At 43.3% G+C, this 17,875-nt stretch overlaps 1 protein-coding gene across 4 annotated transcripts in view; it reads right to left on the reverse strand.

Moving 5' to 3' along the window:
* LOC147029389 (uncharacterized) overlaps positions 1 to 17,875 on the reverse strand; it is a 68,087-nt gene that overhangs the window by 49,195 nt on the left and 1,017 nt on the right. For 2 of the 4 annotated variants that reach the window (XM_085872418.1, XM_085872423.1), the window contains exon 1: positions 7,304 to 8,431. The exons of 1 other annotated variant lie outside the window; for it this stretch is intronic. The gene's annotated coding sequence lies outside the window, so the exon portion shown is untranslated. Of the gene's footprint in view, positions 1 to 7,303; positions 8,432 to 8,498; positions 8,578 to 17,875 lie in introns of those variants that run through there. One more of the 4 variants, XM_085872420.1, reaches the window with a different exon arrangement.

Raw genomic sequence — 17,875 nt, forward strand, 5'->3', positions numbered from 1 at the left:
TAATGGTTAGGGTGGGTGGGCTTGGGATCCTCAGATCCTGAATTCAAATCTCACTTGGCCATTTAATTCATACCAGGTGGGGTTGAATCTGCCTGTCATCCTTCTGAGGTCGGCAAAATGAGTACCAGCTTGCTGGTACACTGTGTCGGAATGGCGACCCTTAAAGGATTGTGCCCAATGGCCAAGGAGACTGCTTTGTCAGCACCAACGCTCTGCACAGAGTATGGTCCCAATAAAATAAAATACAATAAAACTCCAACTCTAACCATTGAATCACCTGTGCCAACTTATTTGTTTCGCATTCCAGTTAAAATTACTTCCAATGTATAAATGATGTCACATACTATTTGTTGTCATCTTGGGAAATGCAATACAAACCCCAGTTGGTGTCCACAACCTCTGGTCTCATTACGAACTGACAAAGACAATGAGGAAATTAATGGTGGTTGAATTAATGTACCAGCTGAGAAGTTTGTCTCTTGCCTTCTGATGTTCCAGCCCAGTGTGTGGTGTTGAGACCCTTGTTTAAAAAATAAATAAATAAATAAAGTAGAAGAAAAGGAGTATTCTTGACATCAGCAGTCTGTTGAAGTGTGAGGTCTTCATCAGCCATCGAACCGGTTTCATCGCTTATTGGTGATAGTCATCAATGACGGCGTGGACAGGAAATCGTGCACCACCGAGGCTCCCAAGCATGTACCACGTGCAACGCCAATCACCTAGAACACCAAATACTGCACCGGAGTCATCAGAAAGAACCAGAAGAAGTAAAGAGCAAAGTCCGAGTCGTCAGGAGGAACCTGGATGGGATTCGGGTTTCAGCCTCTACTCCACAACCCTCAAACCCATCCATGCGCAGAGGAGGAACCTGGATGGGATTCAGGTTTCAACCTCTACTCCACAACCCTCAAACCCATCCATGCGCAGAGGAGGAACCTGGATGGGATTCGGGTTTCAGCCTCTACTCCACAACCCTCAAACCCATCCATGCGCAGAGGAGGAACCTGGATGGGATTTGGGTTTCAGCTTCTACTCCACAACCCTCAAACCCATCGATGCACAGAGGAGGAACCTGGATGGGATTCGGGTTTAAGCCTCTACTCCACAACCCTCAAACCCATCCATGCAAGAGGAGGAACCTGGATGGTATTCGGGTTTCAGCCTCTACTCCACAACCCTCAAACCCATCGATGCACAGAGGAGGAACCTGGATGGGATTCGGGTTTAAGCCTCTACTCCACAACTCTCAAACCCATCCATGCGCAGAGGAGGAACCTGGATGGTATTCGGGTTTCAGCCTCGACTCCACAACCCTCAAACCCATCCATGCAAGAGGAGGAACCTGGATGGTATTCGGGTTTCAGCCTCTACTCCACAACCCTCAAACCCATCCATGCGCAGAGGGGGAACCCGGATGGGATTCGGGTTTCAGCCTCGACTCCACAACCCTCAAACCCATAGATGCGCAGAGGGGGAACCCGGATGGGATTCGGGTTTCAGCCTCGACTCCACAACCCTCAAACCCATAGATGCGCAGCCGAGTGACCTTACAGAATTTTTGTCTGCAATAATTCATTTCTTTCGATGGATAGATAAAGAAAGAGAGAAATAAGGAGTGAAAGAGATAAAAGAAAAGAAAAAGCAAGAATTAGAATGAATAAAGATAATTGTGAAATTTTTTTTTAGAAAGAAGTGTGAAAGGAACAAAGAACAAAGATGTCAGGAAGAACCCGGACAGATAGATTTCAGCAGTTACTGCCCAGGCTCAAACGCAGCAAGAGGTACAAGCTACCAGGGGTCCGTCAATGGGGAAGCACAGTCCACACAGATTCAGGATATGGTACAAACAGCAGTTAACACATCAATATCAAGAACAAATCACATCTCTGACCCGTAATTAGACTGAACAACCAATCAGCTCTCTCACTGGCTGATGGAGGGGGGGGGGGGTGGGGGGCAGTGTAGCATTGGGATTCTCATGTATGTGCGACTTGTGAATGTCTGCAGCTGTAGAGGAACCCAGGTTGGGTTTGAAACAGCAAAGAGCTTCCCTTATGTCACCTTTCTTGGTTATTTTAGGAAGCATTCTTTGGCGAGAAGAGCAGGGAGATTATCCACTACAATGTTCTCCACCAGTCTGTCTATCTGTCTGTCTGTCTGGCACTCTGAAGCTCTGTCCATCCCAGGCAGAGCTTGACTAGCCTGACTCCACCCACAAAAAAGATCAAATAAAAAACATCAAACATCCACCATATTGGTCGCATACTCTGATGCCGGGGCAAAAGTTTCCACTTCTCCACTCCTGCTCCTCTTGTTAGCTGGAAGCAGAGAGCGGAATCCAGGGCTCATGATGTACATTTTCCTTAAATGCAACACGTTCACAAAAAGAAGGCACACCTCTATTCAGTGCAACAGCTGCCACGAATAGCTTCATTTAACAAACTGCAACCTAACAACAGTCTCGCATGACAATAGAAACTGCAGGACATGCTGCGAACCATCTCAGACAAACACACCCCATCTTCTTACCCATAACCCAACAAAATACATTCAACAACAACAAACACCGACTCTCATAAGAATCAGCTTAACACGCGACAACTAAATTTTAATGATATCTTTTGGAAAACAACTGAACTTAATAGCACTTCCTCGGTAAACACAATATGCATGTATTTAGCTTTCATTCAAGAAATCAAACTCACATTTACCACCAGAATTTTAAGTCATTCGACCAGACAGGAGGCCTCCTCACCCTTGTACACAAGGACATGTCTGTCGATCACCAACATAACTCAAACTAAACCAGCACTACCCACAACTGACAACCACTGAAATTGACTCAATGAAAATTAGAGAAGCAAACAATATCTACAATTACATCAACATTTCCACTTCATGTCCATCTGATCATAATCCAAATTTACAAGCACTTGCGATTAGATCCAACCTGATACAAGGGGGCGATTTAAATTCCCATAGTCCCACTTGGTTGATATCCCAAACGGAAAACCATCATGGACAGCAAGTTCATAATCAACTTCAACGGTTGGACAAACTAAACGATCGCAAACACCCCGCCTGAATCCCACAATCTTACAACCAAACCCCAACCCTCACCAAACCCACCACACCCAAAAATGGCCATAATGTCCTCCTGGAACACATCATACGAATCAACATAGATGTGATCACCTGCCCATTCCCATCAGTTAGTGAAAAGCATAAATGGAGCCCACAAACATGAAACTTTCATTGATCACCGCAAGGCCAAATGGAATCAATTTACTCAACACCAAACAATGTTATCCAATTTATTGTGGGGGTGGCTAAGCCGTAAAATATACAACAAATTGTGCATTTCGTGATACGAGAATCAAATTTGTCACAGAGGTAGAGCAATATGTTGTGAACAGATCTGGATGTTGAGGCGTCGTGGATTCGACCCCCCTGACAGCTGAAGCAGCCATTTTACAAAATGGCCGCGGTAGGGTGAATTGAACCCTGCGAGGTTAAAGAATACTATTTTTTAGTGATGGATATTGAGAAACTGCACATTGACATCGTTTTATTGACATTTACATGAGACTGTTTTGTTCTGAAATGTCAATGGCTTACTGACACAGGCAACAACAAAATCATTAACTTTAACTGTGAATCAAACTGTAAAAACTGACAAATTGTCACTGTCAATGTTTCAACCGTGTCTCACGGGATACCAGGGTCAATTCTGAGAATACTCGCGGGCACACGCGCGCGTGCACACGCACACACACACACACACACACACACACACACACACACACACACACACACACACACACACACACACACACACACACACACACACACACACACACACACACACACACACACACACACACACGGCCGGGCATGGGCATGGAAGTACAGCCTTTTAGCAACTGCATCGCTTCACACATTCCTTCTTGCATTTGCAGGATGCTAGGTCTTGGCAGGTATTGGCTGCTTGGGTAGAGTCGTCCAGTGTGGCTCATACAGGCCGTCAGTCTTGGTCCAGCCCGAGCTGGTTGGTGAAGGAAGCTCTCGACTTGGTAGCAATGTCTGTCCCAACACATGACATCCCTGATGGGTCGCCCTCTTCGCATGCTGCTCTGGAGCTGCTTTTGTTGGTGGAATCAACTGCACATTGTTTTTCTTTGCAAACAGCTTCTTCCGAGTTTGATCTATATTAGTGCTGTTGCTTGTTCGTTCAAACAAGAGGATGACACACCTTTCAATGCAGTGCAGGATTTCTTCCACAATGGTGCTTCATGCCAAGGACAGCTTCAGTAATGCATCTGTTAACTCCAGGAACACAGTCCTGATGGCCCAAGCAGTCTTCTTACCATGCCCAACAAATATCATCAATGATCTCTCCGACTCTGGAAAGTCCTCTTTATCTCTTTGTTGATGACTGCACCCTCTACCGAACCATCTGTCTTCCCTCAGACCGGCAAGCAACAGCTTCTTCGCTCACTGCAGATCTGGGTAAAAATCACAAACTGGTCCAACACGTGGAACATGTCTTTCAATCCGGACAAATCTCACACTCTCACTATGTCTCTCTGAAAGGACCATTTGGAACCCCCCCACCCCCTGCCCCCCCCATCTATTTTCTCAGCAATCCTCTGGAAGAAGGCCTTTCTTTCAAGCTTCTGGGTCTCACTATCTGCCGTGATCTTTCCTGGGAAAGCCACATTTCGAACCAGTCGCCGACTGGGAATCCTCCGTCGTGCAGTCCTTCCTCGGCCCACCTGAGCTCCAGACCACTTACAAAGCTTTCGTCCACAGCCTGATGGAGTACTGCTCTCCCCTCTGGGCTGGTGCTCCTGCCTCCCACCTATCTCGGCTTCATACTGTGGAAACCAAGGCATTTAGGATCATTGGCATCTCCTGCGATGAGGCCGAGTCTTTGGGCCTCTCACTCTCTCACCGCAGGCAGGTTGGTGGTCTTTCTGTCTTCTACCATCTACTCCCTGGTCTCACCCCCCTTCTGTGTCTGTGATATGTCCCCACCATATTTTGGCAGGGCACTTAAGGTCCCCCAACAACCCCCTTTCAAAACTACCAAAATCACGAATCACTGCTCACCTTCATTCTTTCATTATCTTGCCAAAACAACGTTTTTGTAAGATATGTAAGTCAGCTTGTATGTTTTTTTTTTGTTTGTTTTTTTTTTGTTTGTCTGTAATAACGTATAAAAAAATTCTGCAGTGCACAGTTATCATTGGAAATTTTTGTGACTTCGCATATCAGAGTCCTATAGAGGTCCCTTTCAGCGCACAAAATTTTGAAGGTCAAGGTCAAAGGTCAAGGTCACTGTCGCAAATCAGGGGAGTCGACGAAACCCTTATTTTTTGAGTAATTTTTGATCGGATCGTCTTCAAACTTCATGGGAATATAGTTCATGGTCTGGCGCTCAGCTGATTAATTTTTGGTGGCGATTGGCCTTGACCTTCATGGTTAGCTCCTAAGGTCAAACATATTTGACCCCAAGGTCAAATTTTCAAGTTTTAGGAACCATATTGTGTAGTACCTCAAATTGAACACCTCGATGAGTGCTTTCTAGATATGTCAAGCTTGAGACATTATGACCTCATTTGGTGACGTTATGAGGCAAAAGCATATTTTTCATGGTTACTCTGTAGAACGATTCTGCAGAGCACAGTTATCATTGGAAATTTTTGTAAGTATCCCTGTGTGTTGTAAGAGGCGACCAGGGTTGCGTCAGGAAGGGCATCCGGCGTAAAACATGTGCCAAATCACTATGCAGATCATACGGATGACACACACATACACACACACACACACACACACACACACACACACACACACACACACAAAAGAAAATGTCTCTCGGTCTCTTTTTTCGGTCTCTCAGCTCAGGAGGGAAAGGCGGGCTGGGGACCAGAGCCTGGCCGAGGTACCTTCCCACCTCGTGCGGTCACACAGACTCCAAACCACCATGGTGGGACTCCAATCCACAACCCGAAGTCCACGGCCCACGACCCTGACTGCTCGGTCACCAGACTTGCCCTCCAATGGATCGCAGACCGCTCGAACCACGACCACCACTGTCTGCAGACCGTTCGTCTTTTTTCACACCTCTCTTGAGGTGGGAGCGATTTTCTTTTCTTGCCACTCGCCTCCAGATTGGACGGTGCATCTCGGGGGGTGTGTCGAGGCGTCTCGGAGGCGAGTGGCCCGAAGAGTGCCCCAAAGAGGCTCTGTAGTAGCTTTCGGCACGCTGGTCTCCCATTGGCTGGGGCGCGCGTGCGATGCTCGTCCTTCGCTCATTGGGCAGAGGAAACACTCCATGCCCTTTTTTGGAGCGGGGCTCTGATCTGAGGCGATGGAAGCCCCGCCCACGTCTGTGCTCGGCATGCATATGCGTGAGGAAGGCCGATGGTGGCAAGAGCGAAGGAGGGATTTAAGATGTTAAAAAAAACGAACTATAAAGAAACTTCGCAGTGCACACATGTAATTCCCGTTAGACATAGGGTATGGATTCCAACTATAAACACATTCTTATCGAAATAACTGAACTACGGGGACTGGCTGTTTGTGTACAAAAGGTTTCCAGATTCGTAACAATATCCCCCATCACTACAAGATCATAATTGTGAAGCTTCACATCGATTGATTAAGCGGTTCAAGAGAAATGATTTTTAAAAGATTTCTGTTCAATCCAATATGGCTGCCAGGCCAGGTGACCTATGACGTTATGTGTGTGAACGTTTTGTTTCTCATGGGTAGGCAGTCAAACGTGTAAAGTTTCACCTAAATCCGTTCAGCCATTTCAGAGAAGATTTTTTTAAGGTTTAAAAAAAACAAAAAAACAATATGGCTGCCGAATCACGTGACCAGTGACGTCATCAATATTTTTTTTGTGGGCCAATTTATCTCTCGATGACCCTCAAAAATTTTCATACTGATCGGATGCAGCATTTGACATATACAATTATGATATCATAACGAAGGCAAAAATCTCTCTCATTCCGCATGAGGAGTGCTTGCCATGTGCCAAGTTTCAATTTTTTCCTTGGTGCGGTTTCAGAGATAGAGAGGTCCAAATTTTTCCCATTTTTCCAACATGGCTGCCATATCATGTGATCTATGACATCATAATTATCATTAAAACATTCTACATGAGTAGTCACTCCGATGATTAAATTTTCATCTCAATCTGACAAGCAGTTGCAGAGAAAAACCCTAAAGTTCTGTGCGGACAAACAAACAAACAGACAGAAAAACAAACAAGCAATCATAGACTGGTACTTACGAAATCGTCAACTTGACCTCTGACCTTGTCTAATAAAAGCTGTCTCTGGAGAAGGTAGCGACGCAAACCAAAAGTTTCTACGATGATTCTGTACCAAACCATCAAAAATCGTAACGTCGACCGAAGCAAAAATCTCCATTCCTCCACGCAATTCTTTTATATTATTTTATCAAAGTCACAAAACCGTAATATTCAGCCATCCACCAACAATGTTTACATAATCCGACGGCTTAGCGAGTCAGGCATGCGACGATAACCTTTATTGGGATAAAAAAAAATGACTTTTAAACACCATCTTTATCGAAAACACCGTCAGCGCGCACACGGAAAACTTTTACTTTACTCAACGACGCGTCTCCTCGAGCGCACTGCATCACGTGACGACCCGTGACGCGTCGAGTGAAATATTTTTTATACAATCTTAAAACGTCTCCAAAACATCCGATTTTTACCAGAATTTCGACAACCGAGTTTTAAGCGTCCTAAGCGATCACAAAAACCGAAGACAAAATTAAAATCGAAGTTAAAACAAACTCGTAACGTCGAGCGAAGCAAAAATCTCCATTTCTCCACCCAATTATTCAATATTATTTTATCAAAGTCACAAAACCGTAATATTCGGCTATCCACCAACAATCTTTACATAATCCGACGGCTTCGCGAGTCAGGCATGCGACGATAACCTTTATTGGGATAAAAAAAATGACTTTTAAGCACCATCTTTATCGAAAACACCATCAGTGCCAACACGCAAAACCTTAACGTGACTCAACGACGCGTCTGCTCGAGCGCACTGCATCACGTGACGACCCGTGACGCGTCGAGTGAAATATTTTTTGTACAATCTTAAAACGTCTGCAAAACATCCGATTTTTACCAGAATTTCTACAACCTAGTTTTAAGCGTCCAAGGCGATCGCAAAAACCGAAGAAAAAATTAAAATCGAAGTTAAAATGAAATCGTAACGTCGAGCGAAGCAAAAATACTCCATTTCTCCACATGAATTTACGGAATTATGTTTGACCTCACTGTGACCTTGACCTTTGACCGATTTTGACCAAAATCTAATCAGTGCTAGCCATCACCGTCCTGAATCACGTGGTGTAATTTGACATTGGTAGCTTCTTCCGTTCTCGAGTTGTCGTTCCTACAAACACTCAAACAAACAAACAAGCAGTCATAGACTGGTACTTACGAAATCGTCAACTTGACCTCTGACCTTGTCTAATAAAAGCTGTCTCGAGAGAAGGTAGCGATGCAAACCAGAAGTTTCTCCGATGATTCTGCATCAAACCATCAAAAATCCTAATGTCAACCGAAGCAAAAATCTCCATTTCTCCACGCAATTATTTTATATTATTTTATCAGTCACAAAACCGTAATATTCGGCCATCCACCAACAATCTTTACATAATCCGACGGCTTATCGAGTCAGGCATGCGACGATAACCTTTATTGGGATAAAGAAATGACTTTTAAACACCATCTTTATCGAAAACACCATCAGCACGCACACGGAAAACCTTAACGTGACTCAATGACGCGTCTGCTCGAGCGCTCTGCATCACGTGACGACACGTGACGCACGAGTGAAATATTTTTTATACAATCTTAAAACGTCTCCAAAACATCCGATTTTTACCAGAATTTCGACAACCGAGTTTTACGCGTCCGAAGCGATCGCGAAAACCGAAGACAAAATTAAAATCGAAGTTAAAACGAACTCGTAACGTCGAGTGAAGCAAAAATACTACATTTCTCCACATTAATTTACGGAATTATGTTTGACCTCACTGTGACCTTGACCTTTGACGGGTTTTGACCAAAATCTAATCAACGCTAGCCATCACCCTCCTGAATCACGCGGTGTAATTTGACATTGGTAGCTTCTTCCGTTCTTGAGTTATCGTGCCGACAAACAAACAAACAAGCAGTCATAGACTGGTACTTACGAAATCATCAACTTGACCTCTGACCTTGTCTAATAAAAGCTGTCTCGAGAGAAGGTAGCGACGCAAACCAGAAGTTTCTACGATGATTCTGCACCAAACCATCAAAAATCGAATGTTTTGGATGTTTGACCTCACGGTGATCTTGTCCTTTTACCGATTTTGACCAAAATCTAATCAGCACTAGACATCACCCTCCTGAATCACGTGGTGTAATTTGACATTGGAAGCTTCTTCCCTTCTCGAGTTATCTGCACCAAACCATCAAAAATCGAATATTTGACATCACTGTGACCTTGACCTTTGACCGATTTTGACCAAAATCTCATCAGCACTAGCCATCACCCTCCTGAATCACGTGGTGTAATTTGACATTGGTAGCTTCTTCCGTTCTTGAGTTATCGTGCCTACAAACAAACAAACAAGCAGTCATAGACTGGTACTTACGAAATCGTCAACTTGACCTCTGACCTTGTCTAATAAAAGCTGTCTCGAGAGAAGGTAGCGACGCAAACCAGAAGTTTCTATGATGATTCTGTACCAAACCATCAAAAATCGAATGTTTTGGATGTTTGACCTCACTGTGACCTTGACCTTTGACCGATTTTGACCAAAATCTAAGCAGCGCCAGCCACCACCCTCCTGAATCACGTGGTGTAATTTGACATTGGTAGCTTATTCCGTTCTCGAGTCATCATTTTTTGGATGTTTGACCTCACTGTGACCTTGACCTTTGACCGATTTTGACCAAAATCTAATCAGCGCAAGCCACCACCCTCCAGAATCACGTGGTGTAATTTGACATTGGTCGCTTCTTCCGTTCTCGAGTTATCATTTTTTGGATGTTTGATCTCACTGTGACCTTGACCTTTGACCGATTTTGACCAAAATCTAATCAGCACGAGCCATCACCCTCCTGAATCACGTGGTGTAATTTGACATTGGTAGCTTCTTCTGTTCTCGAGTTATCGTGCCTACAAACAAACAAACAGAAACGGAAGGCATCAATATACTTACGAAATCTTTAGATTTCGTAAGTAACAAGCAGTCATAGACTGGTACTTACGAAATCGAAATGAATAAATGGACCAATTGAATCTTTAGATTTCGTAAGTAACAAACTAACAAACAAACAAACAAACAAACAAACAAACAAACAGAAATGGAAGTCATCAACATACTTACGAAATCTTTAGATTTCGTAAGTAACAAGCAGTCATAGACTGGTACTTACGAAATCGTCAACTTGACCTCTGACCTTGTCTAATAAAAGCTGTCTCGAGAGAAGGTAGCGACGCAAACCAGAAGTTTCTACGATGATTCTGTACCAAACCATCAAAAATTGAATGTTTTGGAGGTTTGACCTCACTGTGTCCTTGACCTTTGACCGATTTTGACCAAAATCTAATCAGCGCTAGCCATCACCCTCCTGAATCACGTGGTGTAACTTGATATTGGTAGCTTCTTCCGTTCTCGAGTTATCTGTACCAAACCATCAAAAATCGAATATTTGACCTCACTGTGACCTTGACCTCTGACCGATTTTGACCAAAATCTAATCAGCGCTAGCCATCACCCTCCTGAATCAGGTGGTGTAATTTGACATTGGTAGCTTCTTCCGTTCTCGAGTTATCATTTTTTGGATATTTGACCTCACTGCGACCTTGACCTTTGACCGATTTTGACCAAAATCTAATCAGCACTCGCCATCACCCTCCTGAATCACGTGGTGTAATTTGACATTGGCAGCTTCTTCCATTCTCCAGTTATCGTGCCTACAAACAAACACACAAACAAGCAGTCATAGACTGCTACTTACGAAATCGTCAACTTGACCTCTGACCTTGTCTAATAAAAGCTCTCGAGAGAGAAGGAAGCGACGCAAACCAGAAGTTTCTATGATGATTCTGTATCAAACCATCAAAAATCGTAACGTCGACCGAAGCAAAAATCTCCATTTCTCCACGCAATTATACCTTAACGTAACTCAACGACGCGTCTGCTCGATCGCACTGCATAATGGGACGATCCGTGACGCGTCGAGTGAAATATTTTTTTATACAATCTTAAAACGTCTCCAAAACATCCGGTTTTTACCAGAATTTCGACAACCGAGTTTTAAGCGTCCTAAGCGGTCGCCAAAACCGAAGAAAAAATTAAAATCGAAGTTAAAACGAACTCGTAACGTCGAGCGAAGAAAAAATCTCCATTTCTCCACGCATTTATTTAATATTATTTTGTCAAAGTCACAAAACCGTAATATTCAGCCATCCACCAACAATCTTTACATAATCCGACGGCTTAGCGAGTCAGGCATGCGACGATAAATTTTATTGGGATAAAAAATGATTTTAAACACCATCTTTATCGAAAACACCGTCAGCGCGCATACGGAAAACCTTTACGTTACTCAACGACGCGTCTGCTCGAGCACGCTGCATCATGTGACGACCTGTGACGCGCAAGTGAAATATTTTTTATACAATCTTAAAATGTCTCCAAAACATCCGATTTTTACCAAAATTTCGACAACCGCGTTTTAAGCATCCTAAGCGATCGCAAAAACCGAAGACAAAATTTAAATCGAAGTTAAAACGAACTCGTAACGTTGAGCGAAGCAAAAATACTCCATTTCTCCACGTGAATTTACGGAATTATGTTTGACCTCACTGTGACATTGACCTTTGACCGATTTTGACCAAAATCTAATCAGCACAAGCCATCACCCTCCTGAATCACGTGGTGTAATTTGACATTGGTAGCTTCTTCCGTTCTCGAGTTATCGTGCCTCCAAACAAACAAACTAACAAACAAACAAACAGAAACGGAAGTCATCAATATACTTACGAAATCTTTAGATTTCATAAGTAATAAATGGACACAAATGCAATACCCTCTCCTTTGGCGAGGGGAACTCGGTTATCCCACAATTTATTTGTATGATACAATTTTTGTGATATCATTTTTGACTGTCTCTGACATCGGTTGACTACAAAAACAAATCCCGAGAAAAATTGGACAAAGTTAGACGTTTTAAGACAAAAAAGAAGAATATTAAATAACTAAACAGATGTGTGGCTTTCAGAGCTCTTCCCTTTGGGGATTAATAATTATTTGTCAGGTCTATTCAACAAGTGGTTGCATTTTTAGAGGTCCCTTGAGGTGTTCTAAATGAAATTGGGAGAAATCTGGGGGGAAATGAACAAGTCCATGCTGCTGAGTTCAGACGTGTCCCCTTGGGTTTTCGCTGTTTGTCCCTTCCAGGATTTATTTTCATTTCAAGTGGAGCACGTCTTGTAACCGCTAACAATTTGATGAATTCATACTATATAGGACCTCTTTGAAAGCTCTTCCCAGCCCTGGGGAAAGGAGGAGAGGGAGGGGGTGAGGAAAGAAGTGTTGGGAGAGAAGAGGTTGGAGGGGGGGTAGAGTTGATGGGGGGAGCTATGTCATAACTACTGTCGTGTCCAGGGGGTTAGCCCCTACCTGGAAGGATTACCGAACGGTTCTACCTTGGAGGCGAACAGCTAACTTTCTCGGGAGATTTTGGCGCACACAGGATGGGAGGGCGGCGAGGATAGAGGTACATGGGTTTGTACTCGAACCCACAACAAATAGACAACACAAGCAACTGAAATAAATACGAGTGTCCAATGAAAATAAATCAAGTATTCATAACAGGGATAAATCAAAACGGGTATAATAATGAAACGTGAGGTGAACTGCATGCTTATTTGAGGCGCCTCTACACAGACTCTAATACAGACAAGGGGACAGGATATGTAAAAGAAAAATCTTCCCTTTCTCTAGGTACTTAGCTGTGTGCCTAGAGATGAGTTTCTGGAGCTTGAGGTTCGCCAAACCACGTTGTCACTGTGCAGGAAAACGCGCTCAGCAACTCTGGTGCAGGAAACGTACAGGAGGCGATTCGGGCGGTGATACTCTACACCAGGGCTCAGAAACCGCCATACAGCTTCTTTCATCGATCCCAATTGCCGACACCGCTCCTCTGAAGAATGGCGCCGCCTTCTCTCCCGATGGCACAACATGAGGCTTCGAGGCGTGGTCTCACATGACCCAGCCTAAGTCAAGAGCCAACATCTTGCTCCATCACGCGGGCAAATTCACCTCGGCATGAACACGAGAATTGTGCAGCCTTCTTCACAGTGTCGAGGGAAAGCCAGCCGTAATGCCCGACTCTTCGAACCACCGATCCTGCCTCACTCTCTTCTGTACCGCTCCTTCCTCGTGTCCTGCTCCGATCCTAACTCTCCTAACTCCTCTCTCTCTCTCTCTCTCTCTCTCTCTCTCTCTCTCTCTCTCTCTCTCTCTCTCTCTCTCTCTCTCTCTCTCTCTCTCTCTCTCTCTCTCTCTCTCTCTCTCTCTCTCTCTCGTCATGCCCATTAATCATTCACTCCAGGGGCGTGGTTTGCTAGTTGTCATTCCTGGCGGTGGGGTTTTCGCCTGCTCAGAAATGTCCAGCTCGGTTGTTGTTTTAGGGAGGTGATCCCTTTTTAATCGCCAGTGTTGGAAATGCAAAAACATAGGAAAAGGTCATCGGCGGCAATCACATACTGGGAGAAATGATCCTTAATCCCTAGCTAATTTAACACACCACCACCCCCCGTGTGGTGACACGGAACACTTAAGCTCACAGTTTCCCTCCTTAATTTACATCGAGATGTTGGAACATCATTGTCAATGGAACATGCTACTCTATACGATTCTACATTTTCTATGAAATTCCTCCATCTACCCCACAAACATCTCTCGACATCCAGCTCACAACATGCGGAGATATGAATATCACTGCCAAGGTAAGTAAAATCTCTCCATGACCTCAACGTCCTCACCACAAACAGATACAGACAAGATAGCAGCATCCAATATGTCATTGAAAGCTGTTTTTTTTTTAGATATTCGATTTTTCTTTTAGATATTTTTGAAACAGGATATCTGTTTTGACACAGAAAATCCCTAATCCCAGTGGTGGAATGATATAAACATCATATTACACATTCGCACCACATTGCCTCCAATGCCGGATGGCTTCCGTGGCACATGATCAGGTCTCTTCGAAACCGACATTTGCCGGTCACAAACAAGGGCCTCTGACCATGGATTTTTTTTTTCTCCCTTCTTTGGGCTCATCAGGACGACACACCACACAATAATTTATTTGTGACCATAAACCAAGTGCGGTTAAAAAGTGCAATAAACCCCCTGACACGGTGAAGCAGCATCAGCCGAAACTGCACAATCTGAGCAACAATGGTCATCTGACACCAAACACATTGTCCCTGCCCTGCTGCACACCAAACAGGAGGTGGGATCGCAGTCGGGAATAAAAATAAAACCAGAAACGGCCCTTCCGACCAAATAATAGCAGCAGAATTACAGAAATTTACGACAACATATCTCATGCATCGTGCTACTACTGTCGAGCACACATAAAACGATTAATTTCCAACTACTTCCCATCTTTACCCGCCAGAAGCGATGTAATCAAGTTCAACCGGGTCATTGACATCAATCAGCAGAAGATGGAAATGTGTCATGAAAACAAGGTTGGAATGATATTTCGATGTTTAGATGGGCTTATGTAATTGGATGTTCAGCTGATGGACAAAGTGGTATTACATATGCAAATGAAGCATCATTTTTTTCCCCCATATGTTCCCTTTCTCTCTCATCCATCTTTTCCATATCCTGCCTCTTCCCATTGGTCCCCCTCTACTCTCTGTCTCTATCCTGCCCCCCCCCCACAAAAAAAACACGAACACAAAAGAAAGAACACTTTCTTCCACCGCAAGACATGTAAATGGAATCAATGCAAGAAATTGTCCACATCACATCTTGTGCTTGCAGTTGATTGTGTGTATAATATCAATGTGAAGCTTCTTCAGTAAAATATACCATTACAGAAAATACCAGGAACATCAAAGATAGCTTGGAGCACAGAGTGAACAGTTCCTGAGTCAGTGTATCACAAACTAAAAAAATTAAATGTTTGTTCACATTGATAGTGACTTGAACAAAGAGTCAATCAATGAAGAACTGTTTTCTGGCTCCAATGCAGGACTTTCAAATTGACAGATGAATGCTAACGAGGCCTTCCGTGCACGTGCTGTGTGTGCGATTCAGTGATTCGCTTCTACTAACTGGGGCACGATTAACCTGCTGGTACTTGGGAGAAATCTGTGGGTTGAATAGTCCAACATAACTTTCAGCATTTTAATGAAGTGGCAATTACAGAGTGGTTAACCACGATTATTGTGTTCCTGGATGCAAATCGCACTCACGGAAATATATAGGAATACGAGAAATATCCGTGGATGAGAAGTGTCAAGATTTCATACCATTTCCTGTTGCAGGCAGACTGTCTCTCTCTCTCTCTATCACCAATAGATGCAAAAATCTAGTATAATTTCTATTGTGGCCCTGGATCCAAACTAACAATATATTTATAACAGCTCTCACAGTTTCCCCCTCCCCTCACCCCAAACACACATAATTAATAGTAAATATAATCATCATAAAAGCTGATTATATAAACTTACCTGATGCATTCACATACCACAGATATAACCTTCCCATTGGTATTCAGAAGCACCCAGACCAGATACGCGTCACCCTCCAATACTTTTGTTGTGCAGAGGCACACCCCAGCTTTCTCTCAGGTACTTTTCTAAGTATTTTCCAGCTTCTTTTGGAACCTTAGTGAGCCATTCCAGGTAACAGTCCTCAGTAGTTCATATGCCCCAAAGATCATTATTACTGAGGTTTCTGTGCATGCCGAACATTCTCGGGTAAGATTCCGTCATTTTGAAAGTACTGCATTGACAAGTGCGTTAAATGAAACCCCCACCTTACTTTCTTTTTCTTTCTTAAATCATGACTTACGGCTCATGGAAGAGTTTGTACATGAATCACATGCAAGACAAAGACATTGGTCGACATCAGTGTACTTTTACATGAATTATAATGACATTAGTAGACAATGGATAAATGTATGATTTATGGGATTTGAACATCTGTTCCCAACCTTATGAGACAGAGGTTCAGATGAGAACAATAACAAACAATCCCAAATTAAACTACAAACCTCTCACAATGTTAAGCCCATCGACATCCGCTTTGTACTTGAACCAAACTTGCCGAAAATGAGAGTAAAAAAAAAAAATTGTGCATTCTATGAATTTGTGATCTCCATATTCTCATAGCAAAGGTTGGTTGAAGATTTGATGACAAAAGCTCAATTGGTAAAAAAAAAAAAAGTGCAAAATGCCTTCTTCCACTTCCACTACAAGAAGGGGGGGGGGGAGCTTTTGTTTATGATTAAGTAAAGCAAAACCAAAAAGCTTTTGTTGTGGATGTAGAACTGAAGGTCATGGAAGAGCAAGATGGACAGAGTAACATGGTACTGTATTGACAGTGTGAACACAGTTGGACACAAAACATAAGGGAAAGCAGGAACGAGAAAAGAGGAGAGAGAGGAAGGCAGAAAACCGTTCACCTGCAACTCGGAGGGTTGGGTTGATGGGGGTAGAAAATATCGCGGGTATAGGTGGGTGGGCATGATGGGCATACTGCAATGGCTAAACAGCACCGAAAGTCATGATGAATACCTGACTACCTGTCGGGATTGATTGGGGGCAGTTATTTATTTACAATAGTAAACATATTCATCTCGAGAACAATCTCTTACAGATGTTTAATAAATATTTTACTCGATTTGTAACACAAACCGCACGAAGACCCTGCCACCTGTCAGCTTCATAAATAATTCCTGATAATGACAAAAGGGCATCAAGTTTCTCCAATCGGTGCCTCACAGAGGATGACCACGAACCGCCATAGAACACTTATTGGAACATTTTCATGGGGTAACTGCGATTGGCACATCCACATTCCACAAATATGATCCCTCCGAAGTTAAGACTAAAATTATGGCAAAATCTGGACGAGGCTGTAATCCAAAAAGGTATTCCTTCAATTCATCGGGTTACCGAAACACTAGTGAAAGCAACAAATATGATTGTATCTTGTTTTATTCTGATATTGACATTTCCTTTACTTAATCATAAATATGATATCAACGAGAACGGCACTTGGTGGAACGCATTCCTCCGCCAGGCTGAACAGTTTGGTTTTGTATCCATCGATAGGTCGGATCTGCATCCGAACCTGAAACAAAATCTAACCGGCTTCTTCTCATCACCTACCAATCTCATCCACCAAGTTTTGTCATAATCCGTCCACAACTTATTTAAATATCATGAAATTCATCGTTTTTGGTCCCATCTCTCAATTTTCTGTTGGGAGCAGAATACCGATACTTAGTTCAATACAATGGCAGTGTTAAAAAAAAAAAACCTTTTACAAACTCAGACGTGATTTCCAACCATTTGTGGGACTTGTTGGGATCATTTGAATCAGAATGATGCGAAAGTAGTGAATAAAAGCACATCATGTACCTCTATGACTGTCATCCACCAACAAAGGGTTTATTACATTTTCATGATACCGTTGAGGTCTCACCTGCATGGAACTTAATCTTCGGAAAAATTTATGCTGGGTCCAACAGGTTGGTGCAGAGATAGCGCATTTTACCTTTGAGATG

The sequence above is a fragment of the Eptatretus burgeri genome, chromosome 3 (assembly GCF_056783735.1).
Source record: "Eptatretus burgeri isolate ZD-2024b chromosome 3, Ebu_testis_v1, whole genome shotgun sequence".
In the NCBI taxonomy this organism is placed as follows: domain Eukaryota; kingdom Metazoa; phylum Chordata; class Myxini; order Myxiniformes; family Myxinidae; genus Eptatretus; species Eptatretus burgeri.